The sequence below is a fragment of the Schistocerca piceifrons genome, chromosome 3 (genome assembly GCF_021461385.2).
Source record: "Schistocerca piceifrons isolate TAMUIC-IGC-003096 chromosome 3, iqSchPice1.1, whole genome shotgun sequence".
NCBI classification, from domain to species: domain Eukaryota; kingdom Metazoa; phylum Arthropoda; class Insecta; order Orthoptera; family Acrididae; genus Schistocerca; species Schistocerca piceifrons.
The window spans coordinates 102,515,324-102,523,620 of record NC_060140.1 but is presented as its reverse complement, the minus strand read 5'-3'; the positions used below and the strand labels follow the sequence as shown (position 1 = coordinate 102,523,620).

The 8,297-nt window shown below is 43.8% G+C and overlaps 1 non-coding gene across 1 annotated transcript; it reads left to right on the top strand.

The window, feature by feature from the left end:
- The first annotated feature begins 3,740 nt into the window (after window positions 1-3,740).
- Trnat-ugu lies at window positions 3,741-3,815 on the top strand. Its single transcript has one exon. It is a non-coding gene; the product is annotated as a tRNA-Thr (tRNA).
- Window positions 3,816-8,297: the final 4,482 nt, after the last annotated feature.

Below are 8,297 nucleotides of genomic sequence, written 5' to 3'. Positions count from 1 at the left end.
GGCGCAGAAATTGACGCCAAGAATATCCATTGGTGGAATGGTAATGCTTTGGCAATAGAGTGGAATTTTCCGCCGGTTTTCGAGTTGCTGATTGGAACGTTTAACCACAGCCACTGTCGTGGGGGCGGGAATGTTCTCCGTTTGGCTTGTACGGATGCCCTTGTGGGAGTCGGCTCTTGCTTTTCAGTCGGAGTAGCTTACAAGACTGAGCTCTCGCTGCTCTGGACAGCCTGCCTTCCGTTGGCTGTCTAATATACTTTTACTTAATTTACCTGTTCGACGAAGTTGCTGATGTTTCAATTTCAACGTAACTTTCCGAGTACAGCTGGCAATTGAGCATTCTGCATACAAGCGGCCTAAATTGTCTGTCTTGAGCAGTTTTGGCTAAAGTTGACTGTATCGGAGTTACTGGGTGACTTCGCTTGTTAAAATCAATCACTGTACCGTCAGTGATTGTGTGGCGACCCTTCTTCGTCTCCCTTAGAGGCGCATTTGCATTGCTAGGAAGTCTTTAGTCTGGAACAGCCAGACTAGGATAATTAGTTTCGGGCTATACTTGCGACATTATCATCACCACGATGAGACTTCGAAGCAACCAACCATCGCCTCCGGTACGCCAGATCGTGTCCTTGCAGTTAAGAAGACAGCTTGGTAATGTACGTCCACAGCACCGGCAAAGCAGGCATTTTGCTAGGTGATAATCAGAGCTCAGCAGAGCGCGCCTGTTCGTCTTTTCTAACTTTGTTCTGTATTGGGTGTTCATTGTCTGAGTTCTCACTACTGTAGCAGCAACTAATGTTGGGTTGGCTGTGTGTTTCTCTTAAGATTTGAGTTGCAAGGAATTGGCTCCACCTACCACTTCATCATAAATGTCACAATCTAATTTAGGGACAACTTCACCTTCACAGCATTTATTTGAGTATCCAGTTTGAGCCAATTTGATGTATTGTAAATGTTTCATGTGTTTTGTTTATTATGTTGAGTTTAGTCATAATAAATCATATTGTTATTTTGGACAGAACTTTCATTCTGTTAATCAGTAGAGCCACCCTTTCATTTCTCACTACGTTAATAAAACTTTCCTTTATTTAACTTATTTATCAAATTAAATTATTGCAGGTCCCAAACTATTTTCTACTCCACTTGCAGGGTCGATTACAGTCAGTTCGCGTGTCTTTTTAATCCATGTGCAACAGCAAAAGTCGGAGTTAGAATAGGGGGGGGGGGGCGGTTAGAGCATCATTTATACATGAAGATTCTAGAAGAATTTAGTGTTAAATACACTGCTAGCCCCAGCACCTAGGAGCATCTTGTAAGCGTTCTGCCAGCAAAGCGCAGTCTTTGTTTCGCCTTCCCCACATTATTCTCTATGTGGTCTTTCCAATTTAAGTTGCTCGTGATTGTAATTCCTAGGTATTTAGTGTAATTGACAGCCCTTAGGTTTGTGCGATTTATCGTATACCCAAAATTTATCGGATTTCTTTTACTACCCATGTGGATGACCTCGCACTTTTCTTCGTTTAGTGCTAATTGGCACTTTTCGCACCATACAGATATTCTCTCTAGATCATTTTGTAATTGGAATTGATCGTCTGATGATTTTCCTGGACGATAAATTAGAGCGTCATCTGCAAACAATCTAACGGGGCTGTTCAGATTATCACCTAGATCATTTATATAAATCAGGAACAGCAGAGGAACTACGACACTACTTTGCGGAACGCCAGATATCACTTCTGTTCTACTCGATGATTTACCGTCTACCACTACGTACTGTGACCTCTTTGAGAGGGAATCACGAATGTAGTCACACAGACGATACTCCATATGCACGCAATTTGATTAATAGTCGCATGTGAGGAACGGTATCAAAAGCCTTCTGGAAATCTACGAACATGGAATCGATCTGAGATCCTATGTCGACAGCACTCATTACTTCATGGGAATAAAGAGCTAGCTGTGTTGCACAAGAACGATATTTTCTGTATCCGTGTTGGTTATGTATTAATAAGTCATTTTCCTCGACGTGACTCATAATGTTCGAGTACAGTATATGCTCAAAACCCTACTGCAAACCGAGGTCAGTGATATGCGTCTGTAGTTCAATGGGTTACTCGTATTTCCGTTCTTGAATATTGGTGTGACCTGTGCTACTTTCCAGTCTTTAGGAACAGACCTTTCGTCAAGTGAGAGGTTGTATACAATTGCTAAGAAAGGCGCCATTGTGTCTGCATACTCTGAGAGGGACCTGATTGGTATACCGTCTGGACCGGAAGACTTGATTTGAGTTGTTTCGCAACACCGAAGATATCTAATTTTATGTCACTCGAGCTAACAGCTGTTCTGGCTTCGAATTCTGAAATATTTACTTCGTCTTCTTTCGTGAAGAAATTACGGAAAACTGTATTTAGTAACTCCGCTTTAGTGGCGCCATCATTGGTAACATTTCCATCGCTATCGCGATTGATGGAGACACGTGCCCTGTGTGGAGGAGGATTGTCCTGTTGAAAAATGGTACCATGATACTGTCGCATGAGAGATAACAGATGAAGACACAAGACGTCCGTGGCGTACCATTACGCTATCAGAGTTCTCTCAGTTACTATCTGCCACGCCCAGAAGTCACAAGCGATGTATTTCCACACCAGGCGCCAGGAGAACTACCGGTGTTCTTCTAGTGAAACGTTCGAATGGGTCACACAGTACCCGCCGTCGAAGGTCATCCGCTGTAGTGCAGAATCGCGATTCGTCACTGAATACAACGCGACGTCTTTCATTAGCAGTCCATATTTCCCGATCGGGGCACCACTCCAAAAGCAGCCGTTTGCGTTGCATTATCAGCATCCTGTGCATGTGACGGTAATGCTCTAGTCTGGCTACTTCTAGTCTCAGACCAAAGAGGCGGGATGACACAGGGAGTCGCAGGGAGTCTTGCTCTCAGATGGCAGGCGCAGGTGTGAAGTGTTAATGATGTGCTTGGTGCACAATACAGCGATCCATCCTTCTTGAAGTCAGATGTCGGTCGCAAGCCTGTTGACGAGGATGCGGTCCTCAAGTTCCCATGCGGTCCAACATCGAGCCACTGCCAGATCCCAATGCCCCACAAATCTGGATATTGCACGATTCGACCAGCCGGTCAAATGGAGTCCCATTAAGAGGCTCCGTTCAAACTCCTTAGGAACGGGTAAGTTGTCTGATACGTGTACGCGGTATGTCCGTGTCTTTAACAGCGTTCGGTCAAAAATGGTTCAAATGGCTCTGAGCACTATGAGACTTAACATCTGTGGTCATCAGTCCCCTAGAACTTAGAACTACTTAAACCTAACTAACCTAAGGACATCACACACATCCATGCCCGAGGCAGGATTCGAACCTGCGACCGTAGCAGTCGCGCGGTTCCGGACTGCGCGCCTAGAACCGCTAGACCACCGCGGCCGGCAGCGTTCAGTCAACGTCTGACGCTATTCGCGACCTTCATACAGGGTGTTGGGAAACTCCTGCTACAAACTTGTAGGTCTTACAGAGGGGAATGAGTAGATAATAATTCGAATTGGATCCCATGTCGGAAACGAACCGTTTCTGTGCTTTGGAAACGTACCGTTCCCGTGCTACAACCATTTGAATATATGTACTATAATGGGCAGGGGTACTACGAATGGAATGCCGGACAATACGTTGAGAATGTGGGTTTCGCGGGAGGCGTGCCAGAGATAAATCTCTGCAGTCGCGCTATTCTCTGTGCCCTCGGTGGCTCAGATGGATAGAGCGTCTGCCATGTAAGCAGGAGATCCCGGGTTCGAGTCCCGGTCGGAGCACACATTATCATCTGTAAGCAGCTAAGGGTGTTCATGTCATTGTAATTTGAATATATGTTGGTAACGCGGCTACTTCTACAACTGATTGATTATGTGTGATCCAGTACATCACTTGTTTTACAGTCCACCCATTAATAGCCACAGAAATTGCTCATGTTCTGGTTGACACGCCGTCTTCAACAGCAGTACGATCTCTTCCCTTTCGAGTAGGCCGCGACTCCTCGGAGCACCAAAGTCGTGCCTGCTGACGGTGAAGGTACCCTTTCCGGAAGCCGTTGTGTAATTGTGGCGAAAAAGGTATGTGATGGAATCGGACATTGTGGAGAACGAGCCTGATAAAAGGCGAGGAGAAATCTTCCATTACTGTGAACTTTGCTTTTAAAAAGGATCATATCGGCGTGTTCTGCAGACGTGTACTCGACTATGTTGGTGTAACACTCGCAGATACGTGAGTGAGGCTCTAACCAGGACAGAGAGGTAGGACGGACGTCAAACATCAGGCGAGCTGACGTAACCACCCCCCCTCCCCCCACCATGACTACCCTGTTGCACACCTACCAAGGAAACCTGTTTTCAAACAGCTGTAGTACGGAAACGGTGCGTTTCCTAGCATGGCTCCCTATTCAAAATATTGTATAGTCACTCCACTCTATACGTTTCAGAAGTCTGCAACAGGAATTTCCCAACACTCTGTATACCCTAAAATAACAAACATTAACAACCCTAACGAACTCTGGCATCGTTCTACTTGTCACATAGAACTGGAACTCTAAAGCATTTACGTAACACCAGAGGCATGCGAGTATATGAAGTTACATCGACATCCGACCATGGTTGTACTTCAGCTTTTTTGTTAGGTACTCTATAATAATTCGCTTTTCAGGAACTCACCTAGAGGTCTTATTTTTGCTTAGGTGACAAACCTACCAGTGTATTTGTGCTTACAGCCTGGTTAAAGTATCCTCTAGTTACAGAAGCGAGTGTTGATTCTAGTACGTACATGGCGAATACGTATTTGTTTTTCGTGCTTTCTTGTTCTGTGAGAGAATTCTTTCGCATTCTCGATTTCTCGGAACGTCCGATAGGACGCTGAAAATTGAATCTTATGATACTGAAATCGGTCGGAATAATTGACTCGTGCGGAGAACGCGGCAGGTGGCATAACGCAATTTATCAGAAACTTCGCTCGTTGGAAGAGGAGTCAAAATAAACGAACACGTCTTAGCTTGTCTGTAGATACTCGACCGTTTCCAAGAAAACGGCGATCAAAGTTTTCTACGTAATTTATAGCCTTTTATCGCGAGATAGCCTCAAACGAAGTTGCGGCACAGCGGTGACCCTCGCGAACTCTCGGTTCCAAACCCGATTATCGCTTTTATATTATTTTATTTCATTCGTCATTCCAGGTCCGTAGAAGATTACTGCTGGACTATTTATTAACATATAAATTATAGCCGGGTTTCACAGTGTGTCATACATATATACTACTGGCCATTAAAATTGCTACACCACGAAGATGACGTGCTACAGAGGCAAAATTTAACCGACAGGAAGAAGATGCTGTGATATGCAAATGATTAGCTTTCCAGACCATTCACACAAGGTTGGCGCCATGGCGACACCTACAGCGTGCTGACATGAGGAATGTTTCCAACCGATTTCTCACACACAAACAGCAGTTGACCGGCGTTGCCTGGTGAAACGTTGTTGCGATGCCTCGTATACGGAGGAGAAATGCGTACCATCACGTTTCCGACGTTGATAAAGGTCGGATTGTAGCCTATCGCGATTGCGGTTTATGGTATCGCGACATTGCTGCTCGCGTTGGTCGAGATCCAATGTCTGTTAGCCGAATATGGGATCGGTGGGTTCAGGAGGGTAATACGGAACGCCGCGCTGGATCCCAACGGCCTCGTATCACTAGCAGTCGAGATGACAGGCATCTTATCCGCATGGCTGTAACGGATCGTGCAGCCACGTCTCGATCCCTGAGTCAACAGATGGGGACGTTTGCAAGACAACCACCATCTGCACGAACAGTTCGACGACGTTTGTAGCAGCATGGACTATCAGCTCGGAGATCGTGGCTGCGGCTACCCTTAACGCTGCATCACAGACAGGAGCGCCTGCGATGGTGTACTCAACGACGAACCTGGTTGCACGAATGGCGAAACGTCATTTTTTCGGATGAATCCAGGTTCTGTTTACAGTATCATGATGGTCGCATCCGTGTCTGGAGACATTGCGGTGAACGCACATTGGAAGCGTGTATTCGTCATCGCCATATTGGCGTATCACCCGGCGTGATGGTATGGGGTGCCATTGGTTACACGTCTCGGTCACCTCTTGTTCGCACTGACGGCACTTTGAACAGTGGACGTTACATTTCAGATGTGTTACGACCCGTGGCTCTACCCTTCATTCGATCCCTGCGAAACCCTACATTTCAGCAGGACAATGCACGACCGCATGTTGCAGGTCCTGTACGGGCCCTTCTGGATATAGAAAAATGTTCGACTGCTCTCTGACCAACTGGAAACGTCTGGTCAGTGGTGGCCGAGCAACTGGCTCGTCACAATACGCCAGTCATTGCTCTTGATGAACCGTGGTATCGTGTTGAAGCTGTATGGACAGCTGAACCTGTACACCCCATCCAAGCTCTGTTTGACTCAATGTCCAGGCGTATCAGGGCCGTTATTACGGCGAGAGGTGGTTGTTCTGGGTACTGATTTCTCAGGATCTATGCACCCAAATTGCGTGAAAATGTAATCAGATGTCAGTTCTAGTATAATATATTTGTCCAATGAATACCCGTTTATCATCTGCATTTTTTCTTGGTGTAGCAATTTTAATGGCCAGTAGTGTATTATGTACCATACGTGTGCATGGTATTTTCAGAGGTAGTTTCTTATATTATTATATATCATTCTTAAATCAATTTTTCTACGTTATTCTAATGTTTATTGTACAGAAATATTTGGTGCATTGCATTCGCTGATACCAATCGTAGAAACATTCGAACACCACGAGCATTTCACGAAGGCAAGTTTGCCACAGCGATATTTGTTCCTATGTATCTTACTCGAGAATGTAACGTCGTTACACACCAGAAGATTTCATTCGTCACCAATACTGCAACGCACGCATAGCGGATCTCTTTACCGAAAACTGGCGCTAGCTATTGATTATGAGTCAAGATACATTACAGGAATTTCACCGAAAACCATTTCAAATAATTTTCTCATTCGTTGTTGTTTTTTTTATTCATTCATTAGAAATACAGTTAATGGACTAATAAGTACATCGTTATTTCAATATATAAGTACATTGGAAAACATTCGTGTAGTAATCTTCTACGGAAATGGGTAGATAAGTGAATAACAAAAATGAAAATAATAGTCGGGTCTCGGAAACGGGTCGCGAAACTGCGAAGCGATGACTCTAGCCACTGTGACAAGCCTTTGGCTGTATAATTTACTCGTTAAAACGCACATGAAGTACCTCGGTAATCTGAGCGTTGTTTTCTCAGAAACGGTCGAGTATCTACGTATAAGCCGAGACCTGTGTTGGCTTATTTTGACCCCTCTTCCACTGAAGGATGTATGTGGGAAATCGGGTGATGGGACTTGCCGTGTTCCCCTCGTCAGCTGAGAAGGAGCTATACTTAAAGTAATAAATTTTCTGAAAGTAAGATGTTTCGGAAAATGAAACTTCCTGGCAGATTAATTCCGTGTGCTGGATCGAGACTCGAACTCGGGACCTTTGCCTTTCGCGGACAAGTGCTCTACCAGGAGAGCTTCTGTAAAGTTTGGAAGGTAGGTTAGATTAGATTAGATTAGGTTAACACTAGTTCCATGGATCATGAATACGATATTTCATAATGATGTGGAATGAGTCAAATTTTCCAATACATGACATAATTAGGTTAATTTAACAACATACTTAAGTTAATATAACAACTTTATTTTTTTATTTTTTTTAATATTTTTTTCTTTTTTTTCTTAATTTATATCTAAAAATTCTTCTATGGAGTAGAAGGAGTTGTCATTCAGAAATTCTATTAATTTCTTCTTAAATACTTGTTGGTTATCTGTCAGACTTTTGATACTATTTGGTAAGTGACCAAAGACTTTAGTGCCAGTATAATTCACCCCTTTCTGTGACAAAGTTAGATTTAATCTTGAATAGTGAAGATCATCCTTTCTCCTATTATTGTAGTTATGCACACTGCTATTACTTTTGAATTGGGTTTGGTTGTTAATAACAAATTTCATAAGAGAGTATATATACTGAGAAGCTACTGTGAATATCCCTAGATCCTTAAATAAATGTCTGCAGGATGATCTTGGGTGGACTCCAGCTATTATTCTGATTACACGCTTTTGTGCAATAAATACTTTATTCCTCAGTGATGAATTACCCCAAAATATGATGCCATATGAAAGCAATGAGTGAAAATAGGCGTAGTAAGCTAATTTACCA